General features: G+C 48.5%; 1 protein-coding gene across 2 annotated transcripts in view; it reads right to left on the bottom strand.

The window, feature by feature from the left end:
• Positions 1-22,210, bottom strand: part of TBPL1 (TATA-box binding protein like 1) — a 218,050-nt gene that overhangs the window by 63,558 nt on the left and 132,282 nt on the right. The window lies entirely within an intron of this gene.

Below are 22,210 nucleotides of genomic sequence, written 5' to 3'. Positions count from 1 at the left end.
GGAGCTGGAGGAGGGACCGGAAGCCGACGAACTATGTCCTGATATATAAGTTCCTTATTAGCACAGTCTTCTCCACAGGTGACCACGTGAGGTGAAAAGGCTGCCGTTGCACTATGAACAAGAAGAGCAGAATGTGACTGATGGGGTCACTAGTACCACGGAACACTTACCCCGCAAGCAAGTACATTGGGGGGAAATGGGAGCAGGCACTCTGCTAAGTTGGGGGAGCGGGCGGTTTTATGTCCGTATAGCAGGGAGGCAGGGAGGGGGGATGGGCGGGGGGGGGTTGTTTGCCAAGTTTTATTGTTCTCTTATCAGTCTCATGTTTTTCCTAGGGTTATATGTACACACGACCACAAGACACTTACTCTGGAACCAGTGCACACTGCTGGGTCCTCCACGCCAGCATGGGCGGGTCTACCTGGTACGCCTGGTGCTCTCTATAGGCCACCTAGCTCGACAGGGAGAGGGTTTTGTAGCCGCACTTAGCACTACTCGGTCCGATAGCTGGTATTGGACCCCTGACCGAGTTTCTTATTCAGGGACACTGCCGCCCCGGCACTTAGTAAACAGTGTATGTTCGTTAGTTAGGTCCCGAAGTCTCAATAGTCGCAGATTCCTGTATGGGCTGACTCTGCACACTGGCGCAGGACACTCTCTGTATTGTTTCTACACAGGGCCAGGCACTCTGCATCACTGCAGTCAAGGCTTCCCATACTCAATGTTGCTGCCCCCCGGTCCGAATGCTATATCCAAAGTTCCTGACACACAAGAGCACCTGCGGTCATGGCTAACCAAGACCTTTTAACGCCTCGCCCACACTTACAACCACTGGTAACTGCCCCGCTTACTATCATCTCTTGGAATGTCAATGGGCTGGGCCACAAGATTAAACGGGGCTTGGTCCTCCAATTCCTTAAGAGAAAGGCCCCGACAATAGTATTGCTCCAGGAGACACATCTGGTGGGAACAACCTGTCAGGCCCTTAACCACTGGGGATTTAAAATGGTCACGCACGCAGAATTCTCCTCGGGTTCACGTGGGGTTGGTATCCTGGTTTCCAAAAATGCACCCCTACTTATCAAGCACACGTGGGCTGACGACCAGGGACGCTTTGCAGCGATCAGTTGCCAATGGGAGGGACGGCCATATAATATACTGAGAGTGTACATCCCCCCTGCGTTACATCAAGGTGCCTTCCAAGACCTGGGTAATTTACTGCTTGGACTCCCGGAGGGGGAACTAATTATTGGTGGCGACTTCAATGCGGTGCCGGACGCTGCTGTGGACCGACAGCCTCCTCGTGAGGCTACCAGAGCAGACCACCTGTTCCGGGAATTCTTAGATGCCTTGGGACTGGTGGATGTATGGAGACTCAAACATCCCCGGGATCGACATTACACATTTATTTCGGGGGTACATGGTAGTCTTTCCCGGCTGGACTACTTACTGACACTAGCCGTTCCCCCAGAAAAGATTACGTCCATAGAACATCTACCGCGGGGGATCTCTGACCATTCCCCAGTGCTACTCACCTACACAGTGCACCCCACCAGACGACAACGAATTTATCCGATCTATCCTGGGTATCTTAAAAATACTACCATTGCTAAAGCACTCAAAACAGCTACCACGAATTACTTCAAGGACAATGTGGGCTCGGTCGAATCACCGTCGGTACTATGGGAGGCATACAAAACAGTGGTCCGGGGGCAAGCCATCTCCACTATCACTAGGCATAAAAGGGCACAGAAGGCAACCATAGAATCGCTCGAGACAGCGGTCCAGACCGCGGAGTTGGCACACGCCTCTGACCCCACGGAGGACACAGCACACACGCTGACGTTAGCTTCCCAGGAATTCAGATCGTACGCAGAAGACATGACAAAGACAAGGTTAACTGACACGTTACACAGGGTCTATGAATTAGGAGATAAGACTGGGAAAATGCTCGCATGGATTGAAAGAAAGGAAAGGGCGAGTAGGTGGATAGCCGCACTGACACTCTCAGACGGTACTTGCACAACCTCTCCCCCTGACATAGTGGAGGAACTAGCTTCCTACTATGAATCAGTGTATACAGCACGTGCGGAAGTGTCAGAAGACGACTGCACGCAATTCCTACATGACATTCCTCTCTCCACACTCTCACAGGAAGATGCGCAATCCCTAGAGGATGGTCTGACGGGGGAGGAGTTGGGGGCGGCCCTAGCAGCCCTAAACACTGGAAAGGCGATGGGACCCAACGGTCTACCGATCGAACTCTATAAGACACTGTCATCGACCCTTACCCAACATATGCTTCCCATGTACACTGACTGCTTGGAACGGGGCTCCCTCTCGCCGGATCAGAGGTTGGCCACTATTGTCACTATACACAAGCCTGGTAAGCCACCTGACCTGACTTCCTCATACCGGCCGATCTCACTGATGAACGCAGATGCAAAAGTGCTAGCGAAACTCCTGGCCCTACGTCTACAACCTCACCTCACAACTCTGGTACACCCAGACCAATCAGGCTTTATGCCTGGGCGTAATACCTCCCTTAATTTGCGGAGACTAAACGGAATACTTCACCGCATTCCCTTACTCCGGGAGGATGCCGCAATTCTCTCATTAGACGCTACCATGGCGTTCGATCTTGTGGAGTGGCCCTTCCTTTTTGCGGTACTCAAGAAGATGGGCTTTGGCCCTAACTTCTGTGGCTGGGTTAGACTCCTTTATACAGCACCCTTGGCACAGATCATTGCGAATGGGCACACGTCACGCGTGATCACATTGGGTCGTGGCACCCGCCAGGGCTGCCCCCTGTCCCCACTATTATTCGCCCTCATACTTGAGCCGCTAGCGGTGAAAATCCGTATGGATCCACAGATCCGAGGCATCTCGTGGGGAGAGGGCTGGGAAGACCGCATCTCCCTCTATGCGGATGACGTACTGCTATATTTGACGTCTCCAACCCCGTCCCTAGCGACGCTAATAGCCATACTTAAGACCTATGGCGGCGTCTCGGGGTATACCATTAACTGGGCCAAGTCGCTCCTGTATGTATTACGCGGTTCGACGCCCATGCTGCCACATGGCTGCACCTTGCAAACGGTATCCAGAGGGTTTAAATATCTCGGGATATACATGACCCCAGAGGAGACAGTCTTTATGGAAGAAAACCTACTGAAACTTCTACAGAGGCTAAAGTCGGATGTGAAGCACTGGCGTTCCCTTCCTCTGACTCTACTGGGCAGGGCGGCCCTCTTTAAGATGCTCTCACTCCCAAGACTCCTCTATGCATTACAAAACACCCCATTCCCGGTCCCTCTCACATATTTGAAGTCGATCGATGCTGAGATCGCCGCACTCTTATGGGACGGTAAACCGGCCCGTATAGCGCGGGCTAAATTGTCACGTAGTTGGTATGACGGGGGCATTGCCTTGCCGAACGTCAAGCTATACTACTGGGCAGCTCAACTTATGGTAGTGAACCAATGGCTGCATGCCCCGCAACGGGATCCGGCCTACGCCCTTGACAGGACCGTTCTCCCCCCAGACAAACTTATGAAGGCACTATACTCAGTCAAGCGCCGGCACACACTCACGGGCCCTACGGCACACACAATCAAAATTTGGCATACTGCACAGAGAGCTCTAGGATGGGAGGGAGTCCTTACGCTGGCCACACCGCTCTGGGATACCCCCAAACTTGGCACACTGTCGAACTCGAAAGGTTTCAGGCAATGGGATCTAATTGGCATATCGACAATCGGAGACCTATGGATAAGGGGGGGGGGTTATTTCATTCCCAGCCCTGCGAGAGAAGTATGGAATGGGGGCAAATGAACACTATAGGTATGCACAAATCAAACACGCCTTGCAGGGGAGCCATCCCATCTGACTCAACCCTTGCCGCATCCTCCCCCCTGGAGGATAGACTCCTCACTGACCACTTAGATAAGAAGGCGATCTCCCTTACATATCGGAAGCTCGTCAATAATCTCCCTGACCCCACGGTAGTCCTCCGTAGCAGATGGGAGGTGGATCTGGGAGACATAGCTGATGAGGACTGGTTACATGCACTGGCCTCGCCCAGGGAGACCACCATACCTTCACGACTGAAACTGGTTCAATTAAAGATACTACATAGGGTGTATTATTCCCGTACTCTACTACATAAACTGGGGCGTACCCCGGAACCTACCTGCCTCAGAGGTTGTGGATCCCCAGGGACTTTTTATCATATTTTATGGGATTGCCCCAAAATACAATCTTATTGGGGGGAAGTGTTGTTTGAGATATCGGAGGCAATGGGGGTAGTGCTACAGAATGACCCTAAGTGTTGTATACTAAACATTTGGTCTCCTACTGATATGAACAAGGGATTGCAACTCTGGGCGGCATTGGGTATGGCCATTGCAAAGCGTAACATTGCTAGGAGATGGGGATCTGGTGTGAAACCCTCATGTACTCGATGGTGTAATGATATGGACTCAGCAATGGTAGCGGAAAAGGCAGTATATGTGCATAGAGGGTGCCCTAAAAAATGGTCGAGAATATGGACTAATTGGAATGAATATCGAGGGAACCTATGTGAGCCCCCGGAGGAACTGCTAGATCCTGATGATGACCCATAGAGGGAGTGCTACAGTGTCTTTGCTATATGATAGCCTTCTGTGTGTTTTGGGGGCATGGCGGGGATGTCTTTGGAAAAAGTGTGATGAGGAACGATCTAAGTCGCTGCGATATATACTGTGTAACTTGGAGTACATCTGGAAGGGGGAAATGGTTGCAATTACGAGATGTGCCGTACTAGGCGGGGGGAGGCGCAGGGAGTGCCAGGTAAGGCTAGTGATGTGGCTTGTGAAGGGGACTGTCTTCATAATATGATGATGTGCTTAGGATCCGATTGAAAATGCTTGGCTAATGTAACCCTGTAGGATGTTGATAATGACTGGTGCAATCCTGATTCTCATAGAGACAAGTTACGGTTGTTTATTATAAAATGAGACGGACTAGGTCTGTGAACATTATTATCCGAAGGTATTCAGATGTTATTTACACGATTTACGACTTGGCAAGGATGGCCGTTACCATTGCATTGATGTTTAGATACTTTACGTTTGATAAATAGCGGCCAGCCTCCGGGTTGTGTGCAAGACGCTGTGTATTTCTGAAACTTTAATAAACGTCTTAAAATTTAAAAAAAATAAAAATAAATATATGAATGAATATATATATATATATATATATATATATATATATATATATATATATATATATATATATATATATATATATATATATAATCTAAACACATCCCTCTAGTCTCTTTATCAGGCTAGAGGCAAAAGTACATGCAGTAAACTTATTTAGCACACAGTAAATTAGCGCAATATATGATTAGCCCTAGGGGCGTCACAAACCATATACTAAATAAGTGGTATAAGAACCACGACAGACAGAGACAAGGCCTAGGGCCTGTAGAACCGCTGGGGCAACCAGGAACCACCCAAGGTAGTGACGCAGAAGACCCACGGGGGACGTGTAAGGTGTCTAAACACAGCCTCGAATCACCATTGACTTGTATGGAGAAAGTTGTGATTAGAATTTTAAAGATTAGGGACACTTAGGAGAGGACTTGGAGCAAACCCCTTTGGAACTAGACAGTTCTAGAGTAAGGACCCACGGGAGCACCGAAGTACTTGTGTTACCTCACCCAGGGAAGCCGGGTGCAAAGGTGTCTTTTCGTGTCAGGTTTCGTCATCGTTTTCTATGGCGAGCTGCGAAAAAGTGCTGCAGGCGTCCAAGTGGAAAGTGTCCGGATGGATCTAAGGGTGGATCGGAGAACCGGAGAACCTGAAAGCAGAGGGGACAGTGTCTGTGGCTGCAGCATCCATTTCGTGATGCTGGGGCTCTTTTAAACTATTACCGGTATACCGCTGTACATGTCTTATCCCTGTAGAAGGGCGAAATTCTATCCCCGCGACCAGGACTGGCGGAGGGGCGGGGGGGTTAGGTAGGATTCCAAAGTTAGGTTATAATGCACTGAAGAGTACATGGTCTGGCTGCATCACAGAACAGCATCAGAAAATAGATTCTGAAAGCTACAGAGGGGTCCTGCATGGGCACCCTCTCACACAAAACTAAGCACTCTGCCTTCAGGATTGATAAGGCCTTCCATAGGAGTGACTTATAGGTTTATATGTGTCAGTGATGAGAGGAAGATATAGGTAACCTATATCTCAGTAAGGGGTGCAAGCACCAACTTACCCAAGCTGCAGTAGCAGGCCTGTAGTGCCATTTTGGAAGGCTTCCCAGGGGTGGCATAATACATGCTTCAGCCCCTGGTAGGCCTCTGGGGTACCTATGCCCTTGGTACCCTAGGTACCATATCCTAGGGACTCACAAGGGTAACCCAGTAACCAATCTGGAGTGTACCTAAAGAACATGCAATCAATTTAGAGAGGAAGCAGTTAGGCTGGGGTCCTGAATAGCAGGGCCCCAGCCAGACAAAAGTCGAAAAACAGTGAAACACCAGCAAAATGTGGGGGTAACCATAGTAAGCAGATCCTACTCTCCTACACTGTGCCTCTTGGCTTTTTGTTTGGAGGTGGTTTTTCTAGGTCTATACAGTAACCGTATTGTATGAAGTTTAGTATCCATTTGTCTGATGTGATTTTCCTCCACTCCTGGAGGAAGTGTTTTATCCTGGCTCCTACTGGTGTTGTGTGTTGGAGGAACTGTTGTTTATCTTGATTTGGTGTTTGTCTTTGTGCTGTCTTTTTTCACAACCCTAGAGATGTTGACTGAGTGTGCGTTGGTTCTACTGAGGAGTCATTTGGATGTGGGTTGTTGAACCCCACTCTGTCCGTTCCCCTTCCTCGTGCACGCCCTCGAAAGGACTGTCCTCGGGGCTGGTACTGCCAGGTTTGCTGCTGCTGTCCCTGATAATCTTGTTGGAAGGTTTGGTGTGGTGCCACAGGTTGGTGGTTCCCCCTTATCATACCGCTGAACTGCAGCGCCCCCATGGACCTAGCTGTTTCGTTGTCCTTTTTGAGTTGATTCAACTGGAGTGCCTAATAGCTGTTCCCCGTTGAAGGATGTGTTGAGAATGTTGTTATGAACCTCATTCTTGAAGCCCGAGATCCTTAGCGAGGTATTTGCCATGTTCTTTCCCTCTTCTACCAGGTGGCTCATCCATCTCTGGTATTGCTCTGGCAGGTGTTTTAGGAGTTCGCCCACTTCATCCCAGTGCTGGTATGCGTGCCTGTTGATGAGCGCATTGGAATTGGCAATGCGCCATTGGATCGCCGCAATTCTTTCCATCTTCCTCCCCATTAGGTCCATTCTCCTGCTCTCCTTATCTGGAGGTGGTCCTGTGTTTGTGGTTATATCTGCCCTCTTCCTAGCCGTGGATGTGATAATTGAGTCGGCTGGCACTGATCCCCTAATGTACATAGGGTCCTTTGAAGACTGTTTATATTTCTTCACTGTTCTTGGGGTTACTGCTTTATACATAGCAGGTTCCTTAAAGGCCTCCTTCCCCATGTCCAGCACACTTGGGAGCATGGGCAGGAACTGGCTTCTAGTCTGTGATGGCAACAATGTCTCCAAGAGGAAGCAAGGATTGGGGTTTCTCTTCCTCTAGCTGCACTCCATAAGTGTCTGCAGCTCTTTTGATGACTTGATTGTAGATCCCTATGTCGTCCGGCAGCGAAGGCCTGAAAGGAATCGATTCTACACCTTCTTCCGGAGATTCGGCGTCGAGATCCTGCCACTGCAAATCCTGCGCCTCCGAGGATGTCGAGCCCTGGTAAGTTTGCTGGTCTTCCTCCTTTTCGGTGTCACCATAGTACAGCTCTTCCTCCTCCTGTTCCTCGTCAGGTTCTGGGGTGGTTGGTGGCTGAATTTCCTCAACACATTTTTCGGCCTCAGACGTGGATTTTGACGGAATGCTGTACATCTTCATTTTCCCGTCGAAGTCTTTCTTGCGTTGCAAGATGCTTGCCATCTCAGCGTCGAGCCTTTTCTTCTCTTCCATCTCGGCTCGTGTTCAGCGCCGAGGGTTTTGGCTTTCCTTTTTGCGGTTGTCAATGTTGTAGCCGCTTTCAGCCCTTTATTTTTCGATGTTGAAGCCTCCCTTTCTTAGCTGCTCTTCGGCGCCTTCCCCTTTTCTTGGGTTTTTGCCGCCTGGGAGTCCTTTTTGAAGGAACCAACGGTCTGTTTGTCTTTGGATGCAGTTGTCTATGTCGATTGTTTTGACAGCAATGCTCCCTTCGAGGACTTTGACTCGCTTCTGCGAGTATCAGTGGTGCGTTTGACGACTCTCTTACCTCCTTCTGAGTTTTCTGGTCCTTCGGCGATGTTGTCCTCCTCGCCACTGGAGAGTCCCAAATCGGGTCTTCGGGGTGAATGCCGCGCAGGCGTTGCTGTCTTCGCTTAAATGGTCAAGCGGCAGGCAGAGGTTGCAAACCGGGTGTTGGTCCTTCTGCGCGTATTTGTGGTGGCAGTTTGCACAGAATTTAAAAGGAGTTTTGTCCATCACCAAGCCCAGGGAACCCCCTGTGTGTGCATTCTCTGAAGAAACGTCAAAGTCTTCGATGCTCTTTATCCTCTTTCGTCGTCCTCTGTATGCGACTCGAAATCCGGTATGTTCTCCGGTGATCTTTCAATGTTTTTGTGGATTTTCGTCAATTCTTCCATCCAAAGGTTTGGAGCTCCTTCACTGTCGATCCAGTCCCAACGGCAGAAAAAATACTCTAAAGATTGCGACAAAGGTGGGAGCTTCCGGAAGAAGCGTGTCGACATCGCGAAGGACACCAAATTGAGGAGAGGAGTTGCCCTAACGGCTGGGGGGTTGGCCTCGAATCTGGGGAACTGGGTTTAAGTCTCGGCTATGACGCTTAACATCCTGTGATTCTGGGCAAATCACTTAATCTTCCCTTGCCTAAAAAAAAAAATGAATGAGTCCTCAGTTCAGTTAACCTTTTTTTTTTTTATGTGCCCTCATGTAATGCAACTGGTGCTATGTGAAGCGCTCTGATACCTGATTCAGGTCAAGTTTGCGCTATATAACACTCTGTAAAAAAAATGGTGGTATGTAGATGCCCACCTGGGACACGAAAAAAAAAAAGAGAAGAAATACTACAATTCCGGACCCATCTACTAGATGGCGGAATAATGACCCAAACTCACGATGGCGGAATAATGCACAGCATAGTGAATCCAGAAAGATTCACGCTGCAAAATGGCTGCATAAAGATGCGTTAAAGTGAACGGTTTACTAACCTCTGAAATTCAATATATAAAAAGTACTTACCCGATATTGAAGTTCTTGGTATCAAAATGTATATAGAAATACAACTTATTTTTCTAAATTGGTCTCTGATTTATTCTTGAGTGTGTATCATTTATTGCATTTGTGAGTACAACAAATGCTTAGCACTACCCACTGATAAGCTTAAACTGCTCGCGCACACTATCACAAAACAGAGCATTTCGTTTTATCATTTTTGTGTCTGTAAACCAATAAGGGATGCCTGGACTCCTTACACAGATTCCACCATTTAGGTCTACTATATAAAGAGCAAGCTTCCTACTATGGTCTTCAGCTGTTTGCAGCGGGGGTTGGCAGCAAGGCCTTGCTTTTAGCCAGGCATTGCACCCAGTCCTCCGTAGGCGGTTAACAACCACTACAGTGGTCTTTGGGACTTGAGAAGTCTCCTGATAGAAGTGAAGTAATGTTGTTCTCTTGAACCCCTGCTAAGTTTTTGGTAACATAACGTACATGTAAGCAGAATGCATTCAGCTTCTTCTCTCCTAGTGAATGTGTGAAGAACACCTATGCTCCAGGGTCCATGGTGGGATTCTGAACTCTTTAGTCACCCCAAAGCAAAAGGTACTCCATCCTCTGAAGCAGAAGAGGATGATTTATTAATCTTGGGCTCTCTCTGCCATAGCTATCCCAAATTGAGCACTGAGTAACAGCAGCACCTGTTCAGGTTACCAGCTTCTCAGAAAATGGTTGTGCTACCTTTCATGTAATGGAAGGATACTTAAGCTTGCAACCAATGAGAAGCTTAGAATGCTATTTATTTTGCGACATGGTTTGTGGACTACAGAGGAAGTGCTGCCCTTGTTGATAGGTGGGCCAAGCCTACTGTCTCACAACAGAAAATGCAGACTCTTAAGCATTAAAAAAGAATTGTTACAGTCAATTTGAATCGTATCCCAAAGCAGAGATCGATGGCACTGAAGTGGTTATTTTAAGGACCTTAATTGTTACCGTCTTAATTTTAAGCACCCCTAAATGTGCAGGAAGCTTGCAGACTAATTTTCAAGACAACTGATTCAACACACCAAAAATGGCATCCACAGTTCGTGGAGCCCAACGGCCACAAGCCTCCTGTGTTTGTGAAGGTTTGTCCATGGTCTCAGTACCGAGACTGCTTCTATGGAAGGATCCCCAAAATGGGTCCACAGGTTTAATAGTTTGCAATCTCCTGACCAAAAATGCAGATAATGGGCATCTTTTAAATGGTTGGAGTCCGTGGCCTGAGTACTGAAACCATGGACTATTTTTAGTGAATGCCTTGGGGGACGGGGGAAGGTTGTTGCGCTTGTTGTGGTCCATGTACCACAATTGGGGTTTGAGGCCACACATCAAAAACTCATTTTATTATTGTATTAATATGTTTTAGAAAAATCTGCTGGGGCCCCTGAAGTTCCCCCTCTTAGGTCTGGGTGTGTAGGTGTGCTCGGGTAGCCCCTCCCTCCCCCACCATGTGGCCTTGCATAATTTCTTTAGGATGTTAGGGCAACAAACGTTTTAGTCAATTTTAGTTTTTCCGTAGAGATACATTTAACATAATGAGCAAAACAAAACATTATTTAATAATAATAGGGTTTTGTTTTTTAAAGATGGAAAAGGTAGAAGTGTTTTATTTGTGGTTATGTAGATGCATTTCGTGGGCTTGCGGTAGTAAAAGATATTTCCTCTATATCATGTTGAAACCTTCACCAAGATCGGTATGGCCTTCAGATGTGTGCATTATTTTTGCTGCAGGACCTGGCCAAAAGGGTATGGCATGTTCAAACATGTTTTGCGACTTATAACCACAACTGATATGTTGATTTTCACCCAAGCTTTGTTCCACCTTATTGGGTCATGTTGAAGCCTAACATCCCTGCACTGCGATTACCTGGCCAACTACCTGCAAAATGTAATGCAAATTCCCCCCTAAAAAGTGCCAAAATTATCAGTGAGTGAACAATGTTTTGCTAAATGTTTAGAAAGTGTCCTGCAGATGCATAAATCTGCACCTCAAAGTTACTAGCAAATCTAGGATTTGTAGTACCCTTTCCCACTCCACCCCACCTTTAATGACTCCTTGTGGAGCTATATATCATCTGATGTTCCTGCACTGGGCTCAATTTGCTAACAGCCTGCCACATCTCATGGCAATGTATTTAACAGCACCAAAATTATTAGCATAAGAAAACGTTTACCCAAACCCCTTTTTAAACCCTTTTGAACACTCCCTAAAGACCTGCATTAAATTTGCTATGCCCGATAGTTCTGCACAACACTTGCTATACAAACAGAATAGTAAAGATGATAAATGATGGAATAATTTAATAAGAATGTCAAATGATATCAGTTACCAAATGTTATAGGCAAATTAAAAAACAACTTTTACACCGTCGAGATGTCTTTCACTTCTTAACCCTACGAAGTGTAACCACCACATTTCAGTCTAACTAATTTCTCTGCAACTACTGAATGGATTATGATCAAACTAAATAAAAACAATTATTTGAGTAAAATTCCAGTGCCAGGACAGGTTTGTAGTGGAGAGCAAATATTTTTCTGGAACTTATATCGGGAATGGCCACTTCGGACACACCCTCCTCACTCGAAACGCACTCTCTTGCCTTGTCTCAGGAAAGACCGCTCTGTACAAAAAGAACAAGTTACTTACCTTTGTTAACGCTTTTTCTGGTGGATACAGTATTCGCCTGTGGATTCCTCACCTTTTGAATACCCCCTGCGCCAGCATTCTACAGGAAATGCTTTCCTAGCTCTCCCACATCAACGAGGACGTCACAATAAACAGGCTCCGCTCGCGGCACCGTATGATGTCATCAGAGCCACAAAAGGATCTCGTCGGTGTGCTGACCTCAGTTCCACCCATTTTTTCCGTGCCACCGAGGCAAATGGGCGGACAAACACATTTTCAAATATCAGGGCTCGACAAATCCGAAAAATGGTACTAGTCCTGCAGGTCTAGTACCATGGAAAATCCCCTCGACCTGACTGCAACCCACTTGACCTCCGTCTCTGAAAACGGAGCAAAAGTGACAAGATAATAAGATTTAAAGGCATCTTTATTGCTCATTCGCTTTGTGAGCAATAAAAATGCCTTTAAATCGTGCTATCTTGTCACTTTTGCTCTGTTTTCAAAGACAGAGGACAAAAGTTAGTTTGACTTCCTACTCGCCAGAAAGGGCGAGTAGGACCTAAAAATAGCTCGTCCTCATCCATTCTCCCTCGCAAATGCGAGCGGGCAAGTGGATTTGTCGAGCCCTGAATATATACATAGCATATCAAATATATAGACATATGTAAAATAACAAATGCATAATCAATAAAGGCAAAGAGAAATAGCAAGGGAAAAGGATTTCTCATTATTAAAACATAAACATGATTAAAATAAAACATTTTTTGGCAGAAGCAGGTGAACAACGGGGAGGCGGGTGGGACCGTGATGAATCCACAGGCAGATACTGTATCCACCAGAAAAAGCATACCGAAGGTAAGTAACTTGTTCTTCTGATGGATACTTATGCCTGTGGATTCCTCACCTTTTGAATAGACTCCCACAGCAATCCCGCTCCTGGAGGAGGGTGTCTACCTGACTAGACCAAAAAATCCTGCAAAACAGAACAAGCAAAATAGCCATCCCTCCTAACATCAGAGTCCAAGCAGTAATGCTTTGCAAATGTGTGGAGGGAGGCCCAAGCTGCCGCTTTATAGATATCAAGAACAGAATTACCTCTAGCCAAAGCAGAAGTAGTAGTGAATATGTAACTTACCAGTATGCATCTGTTCTTGGCATGTAGGGCTGCTGACATTCATATCTATAGCATAGATCGCCGCCTAGTGTTGTGTTCGGATAATTGCACATTGTTGTCCTGGAAGAGTCTTCGAAGTATCACAAGATAGGTGGCTCCTACCCTGGACTACAGTGCGCATGGGCATCAACTCCATCCCCAGATTGTTTTTAGCCATTGTGGCAAAGATGGAGTGTAACAGTGTGAGCGATGGCCATGCTAAGAGTAAGTGTAAATTCTGCAGCTGCTACAGGCGCCGGGGAGGAGGGTGGGCGATATGAATGTTAGCAGCCCTACATGCCAAGAACAGATGCATACTGGTAAGTAGCATATTCAGTTCGAGGCATGTGGGCTGCTGAATTCATATCTATAGCATAGAATATATAGCAGTCCCTCCATTAGCGGCGGCCGCCTGTGCCAGCTGCAGACGTCTGAAAAAGTGTTTTTAGAACAGCCTGCCCTACAGCTGCTTGGAGTGCACATCTACACAGTAGTGTTTGGTAAATGTGTGTGGGGTAGACCATGTGGCTGCTCTACAAATGTCTTCTAAAGGGATATTTCCAAGGAAAGCCATGGAGGCCCCCAACTTATGGGTGGAGTGGGCTCTAGGGGGGACCGTTAAAGTGCGCTTAGCCTTTTGATAGAAAATTTGAATACATTTAACGATCCACCTGGCTATACCTGCTTTGGAAATGGGGTTGCCTTTGTGGTGGGCAGAAAAGGCAACTAAGAGTTGTTTTGTCTTCCTAAAATCTTTGGTTCTATCAATGTAGTACATTAAAGCTCGTTTGACGTCCAGAGTGTGGAGCATTCTTTCAGCCACTGTCTCTGGATTTTCGAAGAACACGGGCAGTTCAATAGTTTGATTGATATGGAACTGTGAAACCACCTTAGGAAGAAATTTAGGGTTAGTGCGCAGCACCACCCGGTTGGAGTGAATCTGTATGAAAGGTTCCTGTACAGTGAGCGCCTGGAGCTCACTAACACGTCGCAGTGACGTAATGGCTATTAGGAAAGCCACTTTCCATGTTAGGAATTGAATCTCGCATGAGTGTAGAGGCTCAAAAGGTGGACCCATCAGTCGGGTGAGTACCACATTAAGATTCCACTCAGGAGCAGGTGGGGTCCTGGGAGGAATGACTCGCTTGAGCCCTTCTAGAAAGGCTTTAATGGCAGGCACTCTGAAAAGGGAGAGATGCTGCCGGTTTTGGAGATAAGCTGCAATGGCGGACAAATGTATCCGAATGGAAGCATATGCCAGATTGCATTTGTAAAGATGCAACAGATAACAAATGATGTTGTGCGTGGACGCGTCAAGCGGGTCAATGTTGTGTTCCACGCAATAAATGACAAACCGCTTCCATTTTGCTGCGTAGCATGCTCTGGTGGTGGGCTTTCTTGCCTCCCGTATGATATCCATGCAGTCAGGAGGCAAGTTGAGGTAGCCAAACTCGAAGACCTCTGGAGCCAGATCGCCAGGTTGAGCTGTTGCGGATCTGGGTGCTGAATGGCGCCATGGCTCTGCGTCAAAAGTCTGGGTGTGAGGTGCAGCCTTTGATGCGGTACCACGGAAAGTTCTAGAAACGTGGTGTACCATGGTTGGCGGGCCCACGTTGGAGCAACCAGGATGAGTGTCATCGAGTGCTGCTTTAGCTGTTGTGCCACCAGCGGTATTAGAGGTGCTGGGGGAAAAGCGTACGCAAATTTGCCTGACCAGTTCATCCATATCGCATTGCCCTGCGACTGTGGGTGCGGGAACCTGGCGGCAAAGCGTTGGCATTTGGCGTTTTCCCTTGTGGCGAACAGGTCTATCTCTGGATGACCCCACTGCTGAAGTACGGGTGGAGTACTGATGGATGTATCTCCCACTCCTGCATTTGGTGGCTGTACCTGCTGAGCAGATCCGCCATCTGATTGTCCTTGCCTGGGAGGTGTTCCGCCATGAGGAAGATGTTCCTCTGAATGGCCCACTTCCACATGCTCTGAGCCAGATGAGACAACTGTGGAGAGTGTGTACCTCCCTGCTTCTGAATGTAGTACATGGCTGTCATGTTGTCCGTCCGGATCAACACGACTTTGTTGCACAGATGTACCTTGAATGCCTTCATTGCCATGAAGATTGCCATCAGCTCTAAGTGGTTGATGTGCATCTTCCTTTGCTGTGTTGTCCATAGTCCCTGGACTGTGTAGTGGAGCACATGAGCTCCCCAACCCTGTAGAGCAGCGTCCGTCGTTAGGATGATCTGTGGAACAGGCTCCTGGAACGGTCGGCCCTTGCAAAGGTTGTGTGGATTCCACCAATGCAGAGAGTTGTATGCCCGACTGGTCACCAACACTAGGTCGTTCAACTATCCGTGAGCCTGATTCCACCGACGTGACAAGCACTCTTGAAGCGGACGCATATGTAGTCTCGCGTGCGGGACTATGAAGATGCAGGAGGCCATCATGCCTATCAACTGCATGAACACTCGTGCTGGAAGCGAGTGTTGCGGTCTGAATTTCTGGATCAGCGACTGAATGCTGTTGATCCTCACCGAATTTGGCTGAGCTGTGGCTGCCAGAGTATCTATCGTCGCGCCCAGATACTGCCGCACATGGGCTGGCTGAAGGTGCGACTTTGGATAATTTAGCGAGAAACCCAGATCGTGAAGAATGTGAATGGTGTGGGACATGTTGGCAGCGCACTGCTGGGCTGACTTTGCTTGGACAAGCCAGTTGTCCAGATAAGGGTAGACGTGAACGTGTTGTCTCCTGAGGTGCGCAGCCAAAGTCGCCAGGCATTTTGTGAACACCCTGGGCGCTGTGGTCACTCCGAAAGGGAGGACCTTGAATTGGTAATGCTGATTGTGAATGCTGAATCTGAGGTATTTTCTGTGTGACGGATGTAGTGGAATGTGAAAATATGCATCTTTTAGATCTAATGTTGCGAGGAAATCCCCTTGATTGAGCAACGGAAGAACCTGCTGCAGCGTGAGCATATGAAAGTGTTCTGAGAGAATGTACTGGTTCAGGGGCCTGAGATCCAGTATGGGTCGCAGGGACCCGTCCTTCTTTGGGATTAAGAAGTACAGGGAGTATACTCCCGAGCCTCTTTGTTCCACTGGCACGAGCTCGATTGCCCCTTTTTGCAGCATGACGAGTACCTCTTGCTGCAATAAGTGCAAATGCTCTGTGGACATAGGACGGTGCTTTGGGGGCATGTTGGGTGGAATGGATGTTAACTCCAAACAATAACCGTACTGTATAAGTTTTCTGACCCACCTGTCTGTGGTGATGGATTTCCAGACTGGCAGGAACTGTTGGAGTCTCCCCCCGACAGGTGTGGTATGGTCGGGGGGCAGTGACAAGGCATCACTGTTTGTTGGTGGCGGAGGATCGGGAGTTGCTGTTTCCACGACCTCTGCCCTTGGTGCTGTTGCCGCGATAGCCGCCTCTACCCTGCTTGTTGTAAGAGGTTTGTGCACCACCTTTCGTGTACTGTGCTTGCTGGGACATCTGGCCTCTGGAAACACCTCCATTGCTTGAGCGACGAAAAGTACTACCCCTGAACTGCTGGGACTGGAGAGCCCCCATGGACTTCGCAGTCTCGGTGTCTTTCTTTATTTTTTCCAGGGTGGTATCCACCTCAGGTTCAAATAAGTGATCAGGGTTTACAGGCTGATTGAGGATGGTGGTTTGTATCTCTGGTTTGAACCCAGAGATTCTGAGCCAGGCTTGACGTCTCAACATCACACTTGTGTTAATGGCCTTGGCCGCGGTGTCCGCTGCGTCCAGTGCACATTTAATAGAAGCATTTGAGATGAGCTTCCCCTCTTGAATGAGCATCTCCGCTGCCTCTTTATACTCACCTGGCAAGTGTTGTAACAGGGTCTCAAGTGTATCAGTGTGCCCTGTCATATCTGGCCAAGAGTGCCTGAGTGTTTGAAATACGCCAGAAATTGGCCGCTTGAGCTGCCACCCTCTTCCCTGATGCTTCTAGCACTTTTGATTCCTTGTCAGGGGGAGGAGCATCACCAGTAGTTTGTGAATTCGCCCTCTTCCGGGCATTAGAAACAACTAGAGAGTCCAACGGCAACTGGCCCTTGATGTAGGTAGGGTCGCCAGGTGCCGGCCTGTACTTTTTTTCAATTCTAGGGTTTATAACCCTGGCACGTGTGGGTTCTTTAAAAATGTCTGCAGCATGTTTCAAAACACCCTTCAGCATTGGCAGAGTTTTGACAGTCTTTTCAGAGGTGGAATAGGTATCAAACAGAAAATCCACTTCAACAGGGTCAGCATGCAGCTGGACGTCGTGATTTTTAGCTGCCCTCTCAATTAGAGCATTAAATGCCGCTGAATCCTCAGTAGGCGAGGTTTTAACAGTATATACTTGAGTGTCCGGGGCAGTTTGCGGATCCCCTGAGTCCCCAGCATCTGCCCATGAGTCATGGTGTTGTTCAGGATCAGTGTCAGCAGGGAAGTTTTACTCTTCATCTTCCCCTTCCCCAGCCTCCACATCAGAGTAAGTGGGTGAGGTTGGAGCAGTGTCCTGAGGCCGTGGATAAATAGGTTCAATTAGAACTGGGGAATCCGTAGAAGCCTTCTTCCTCTTCAAAGGAATTGTGTAGGACTCCATAGGCTGTTCCGGCGTGATCTTTCGCTTGTAGATGGAAAGTTTACCGGTGTTGGCGTCGATAAATTGCTCTGACTGCTCCTGCATCAGGGGTTGTCGATGTTTTGTGCCTACAACTGGAGGGGTTTGCTTCGGCCCCGTGGACACCTTCTTGGGAGCGTCGTCTACCGTCCTGGGCACGAACGCCTTCGGCGCCACTTTCGGCGGCAGCGTGAACTGGATCTGTGCCGTCGACTTTGGAGGTTTGGCAGCGGGCTTCGGGGTGGAAGAGTCCTTCGGATCGACCGCTGAAGCCTTGTTCCTGATGCGCTGCAACGAGTGCGACACCTGCTTCGTGAAGGATGCGGACGGTTTCGTCGACCCGACAGGTGTTCTCGATCCACCACCATGGGCAGACTCGAGGGCGACATTACTTGTGGCCTTCTCCGGGCGACGTGCTGGCTCGACAGCTTTTGGAGCTTCGAGTCCTATGTTTGTGTCGGCGGCTTTTGGCACCTACGGTTTCGGGTCGGCGGCCTTGACAGCCTTTTTTGGTGCCCCAGTCTTCGGCTTGACGGCCTTGATCGACTTCGGTTCGACGCTCTTGAGCGACTTCACCGGATCGACAACCTTCTTCTGCTTCGGCTGGCCCGTCATGTCCGAAGACGTGGAGGCGACCAAAGCGACAGGCGTCTTCTGTGTCGACGGCGTCTCTATCACTTTCGGTTTTGTCGAGACCGAAGCTTTCACTTTCGGTTTCGATTTTACCAATGGCGAGGGTCCGTAGCCGGGCCCGTAGGCGATACCGTGGATCCAGGTGCAAGATCTTGGGTAAGGCCATGTGGCGATCCCTCGACCGGAGCCTTAGTGATCGTTCGAACGGGGCATAGCTCTTCCTCTGAGCTATCTTCCGTGGCCCCATAGGCCTCATTGTCGTCTCCTACCTCGTCAACGACGTCTTCTGTATCGAGCATTTAGACGTCTGCGTCGTAGTGGGAGTCGATCTCCGGCGCTGGAGTCGAAGTCGGCTCTTGATCTTCCTGATCGTCTGTTTCTTCCCCCTCGAAAATGTTCACCGGGTCAGGGGCCGTCTGCTGGGCCTCCTGGCGCGCCACGCGCCAAAGTCGAAGCGTCTTCTTGGAGCGAAAACGGGAACAAGCCATACAGTTGGCTTTATTGTGATCCGGCGACAGGCACTTGTTGCACACCGGGTGGACATCGATGTGGGGATACTTTGAGTTGCACACGGGGCATCTCTTGAACGGGCTTCGTTCCATGATGTTTCGTCGAAGTCTGGCTGCGTTGACTGGGCCTCGAGCACCGAAGAGCCACGCGGCACCTCCGGATGTCCGACTCGGGAACTGAGCCGGAACAGAGCTGGGCACCGAACGCAAAACAATACCGACAATATAGGAAAGGCCTTCGGGCCTAAAGAAAAGTTTCTATCGATTCCGATCTTGAGTGATCAAATATGCATCCGAACCCATGGCGGAAAAAAACAATCTGGGGATGGAGTCGATGCCCATGCGCACTGTAGTCCAGGGGAGGAGCCACCTATCTCGTGATACTTCGAAGACTCTTCCAGGACAACAATGTGCAATCATCCGGACCCAACACTAGGCGGCGATCTATGCTATAGATATGAATTCAGCAGCCCACATGCCTCGAACATTTAGCTCTGGTGGAATGAGCTCTGATACCTTCAGGAGGGTCCTTCTTGGCCAGGGAGTAGCAAATCTTGATGCACAAGATAATCCACCTGGAAAGAGTTCTCTTGTGCACAGCCTTGCCTCTCATCTTCCCAACATAGCCCACGAAGAGCTGGCGTCCACAGCCTCAGATCTCTTGCCCGATCCAAATAAAAGCAGACAGCTCTCTTCGGGTCCAAACAATGCAGTCTCTCTTCCTCTTTGGAAGGGTGAGGGGGAAGTATAGAAGGTGGGTAAAGTAACGGACTGTCCCATATGAAAAGGGGTAACCTTGGGAAGGAAAGCAGCCCTGTTCCTTAAACTCAACTTATCTGCATGAATGGTCAGGAAAGGAGGTTTCGAGCTAAGAGCCTGATGCTCACTTACCCTCCTAGCAGAGGTAATGGCAATCAAGAAAATGTTTTAAAAGAAAGAAGCCTCAACGGGCAAGTATAAAGAGGCTCAAACAGAGAACCCAATAAAAACGTTAGAACGAGATTCAAATTCCACTGAGGCATAAGAAAAGGTGTGGGAGGGAACTTATTTGTAAGGCCCCTAATGAACCTCATGACAATGGGGGACTTAAATAAAGACAGCTGGTCCGGCAAACATAGAAAGGCCGACAAAGCCGACAAATAGCCCTTAACAGTGGCCACAGCACAATCTTGCTGTGCCTAAGAAAGTGAAAACTCCAGAATATTAGACAAACGAGACTTCAGAGGGTCAACGTCTCTCCCTCCGCACCGCTTAACAAACCTGGACCATCTGGAAGAGTAAACAAACTTAGTGGAGTGTCGCCTGAACGATAAAATAACATCCACTATATCCGGCGGGAGAGAGAAGGAACTCAGGTTGCCCCGTTCAATCTCCAGGCATGAAGGTGCAAGCTCTGGAGGTGGGGGTGTAGAACCTACCCCAGCGACTGCGAGAGGAGATCTGCCCTGAGAGGGAGACGGAGTGGCGGGTACGATGAGAGGTGACGTAGATCTGTGTACCACAACCTTCTAGGCCAATCCGGTGCGATCAATATAACTTGGGCCCGGTCTTGGGGAATCTTCCTCAGAGCCAGATGAATCAAGGGTATGGGAGGAAACGAATAAAGGAGTTGTGAGCTCCAATCTATCTGAAACGCGTCCCCCAACGCCCCCGGCATTGGATACTGGAGACTGCAGAACAACGGGCAGTGGCGTTCTCGTGAGTAGCAAACAGGTCCAACCGAGGAGATCCCCACATCTGAAAGATGCGATGGACCACCTCCGGATGAATGCTGTTCCTAGGGCTACTTCATAAACAATCTAAAACAAACTTATAAGAATGATGGTAGTGACACTAAGGAAAGGAAAATACTAAATTATTGCGATACAAATTCATTAAAAGTTTAAGGCTATTAAATCACAGAACAACTATACAACATTCTAACTACAATCAATCATCCATGCACACATACTTCATTCTAAGGATTGTTATACAATGTCAGCATACTGAAATGATTAAATGTCTGACGAAAGACATACACATAATAATCAGCACATAGAATCTCATGGATTTCTATAATTGTAGGGTGGTTTCCAAGATGTCTCAACGCGTGTTTCGGCAAAGAACTGCCTTCCTCAGGAGAGCCATCTCCAATACAATTTTTCAGATAAAAGAGGACACAGTAGTCTAACCAAGCGGAGCACAAGTTACAGTGATTGGCATATCATGAATACAAGGTCCCCTAAGGTATACACACAGCGATGCAATATTACTCAAGGCGGGGCCCGAAGGGGTGTGGAAATTCCGAGGGTCTGGATCCACCAGGTTTCTTGTTAACTAATAGATGAATGTTAAAATGGGCGAGCTGCCATTCCCTATGGACGTAAGGATGTAATGCAATTAAAAAATTATGAATCTTAGCTAAAAATGTATCCTAGCGAACAGTTCAAACTTCTCCGCGACCGGTGGAGGCTGAATTGCAGGCACCGGTGCACCCAAAAGCCAGGGCTAGTGAAGATGACATCACGCTTGTTTTTTTTGGAACATCGGAATACTGGAACTTTAGGCAAACGTGTACAATTGCCTGTAGAGGAGGTGGAAAATACAGAACAGGAAATGTCATCTCCAGTAAGCTGCGGGAGTGACCTCGTTTACGACGACAGTCTATACATCCTAGGCGTCTTGAGCATCATTCACGTTGACAACTACGCAGTAGTAGAGCTGTGAGAGTGAAAATCGTGGGCAGAAGGACTTGCTTGAAACCGGACTCGAAGTCCCAGGGGGCCATAAACCTTCCTCACCTGTGTTGGAGAGACCTGCCCACAGCCGCCGACTTAGCTCCTCGCCGCACCCGCTTTGCGGGTGCCGCTTCGCAGAGTAGAGCTGGGAGAGTGAAAATCGCGGGCAGAAGGACTTGCTTGAAACGGGACTCGAAGTCCCAGGGGGCCATCAACCTTCCTCACATGTGTTGGAGAGACCCGCCCACAGCCGCCGACTCTTAGCTCCTCCCTGCACCTGCTGGCCCGGCACGCGCGGGGGCGCGTGCCGGGCCCGTTTAAGCCCGTTCGAGACCAGATTAGGCCGGGTCACCCCCTCTAAATCATCTATTTTCAACAAGGTCAGTGTACTCTCGTAGCACGCCTGAATACAGATAAAGTGAATTTAACCAGGGCTGCATATCTTTTAACAACTTTAAGCCTATTGGACTTATTCTAAATACCACAGAGAGTATGAATGTGCGAGAGGGGAAGGGAAGATCTGCACAGCCCACTGGTAGTATTGTGGGCACCTTGGACCAGTTCTTAATCAGAGCTGGTTCAGTCCTTGGCCACGAGATTGCACTGACTGAACA

This window comes from Lissotriton helveticus, chromosome 6 (assembly GCF_964261635.1).
Source record: "Lissotriton helveticus chromosome 6, aLisHel1.1, whole genome shotgun sequence".
Taxonomy (NCBI): domain Eukaryota; kingdom Metazoa; phylum Chordata; class Amphibia; order Caudata; family Salamandridae; genus Lissotriton; species Lissotriton helveticus.
The sequence above is the reverse complement of the archived record's forward strand: the minus strand, read 5'-3'. Positions and strand labels throughout refer to the sequence as shown.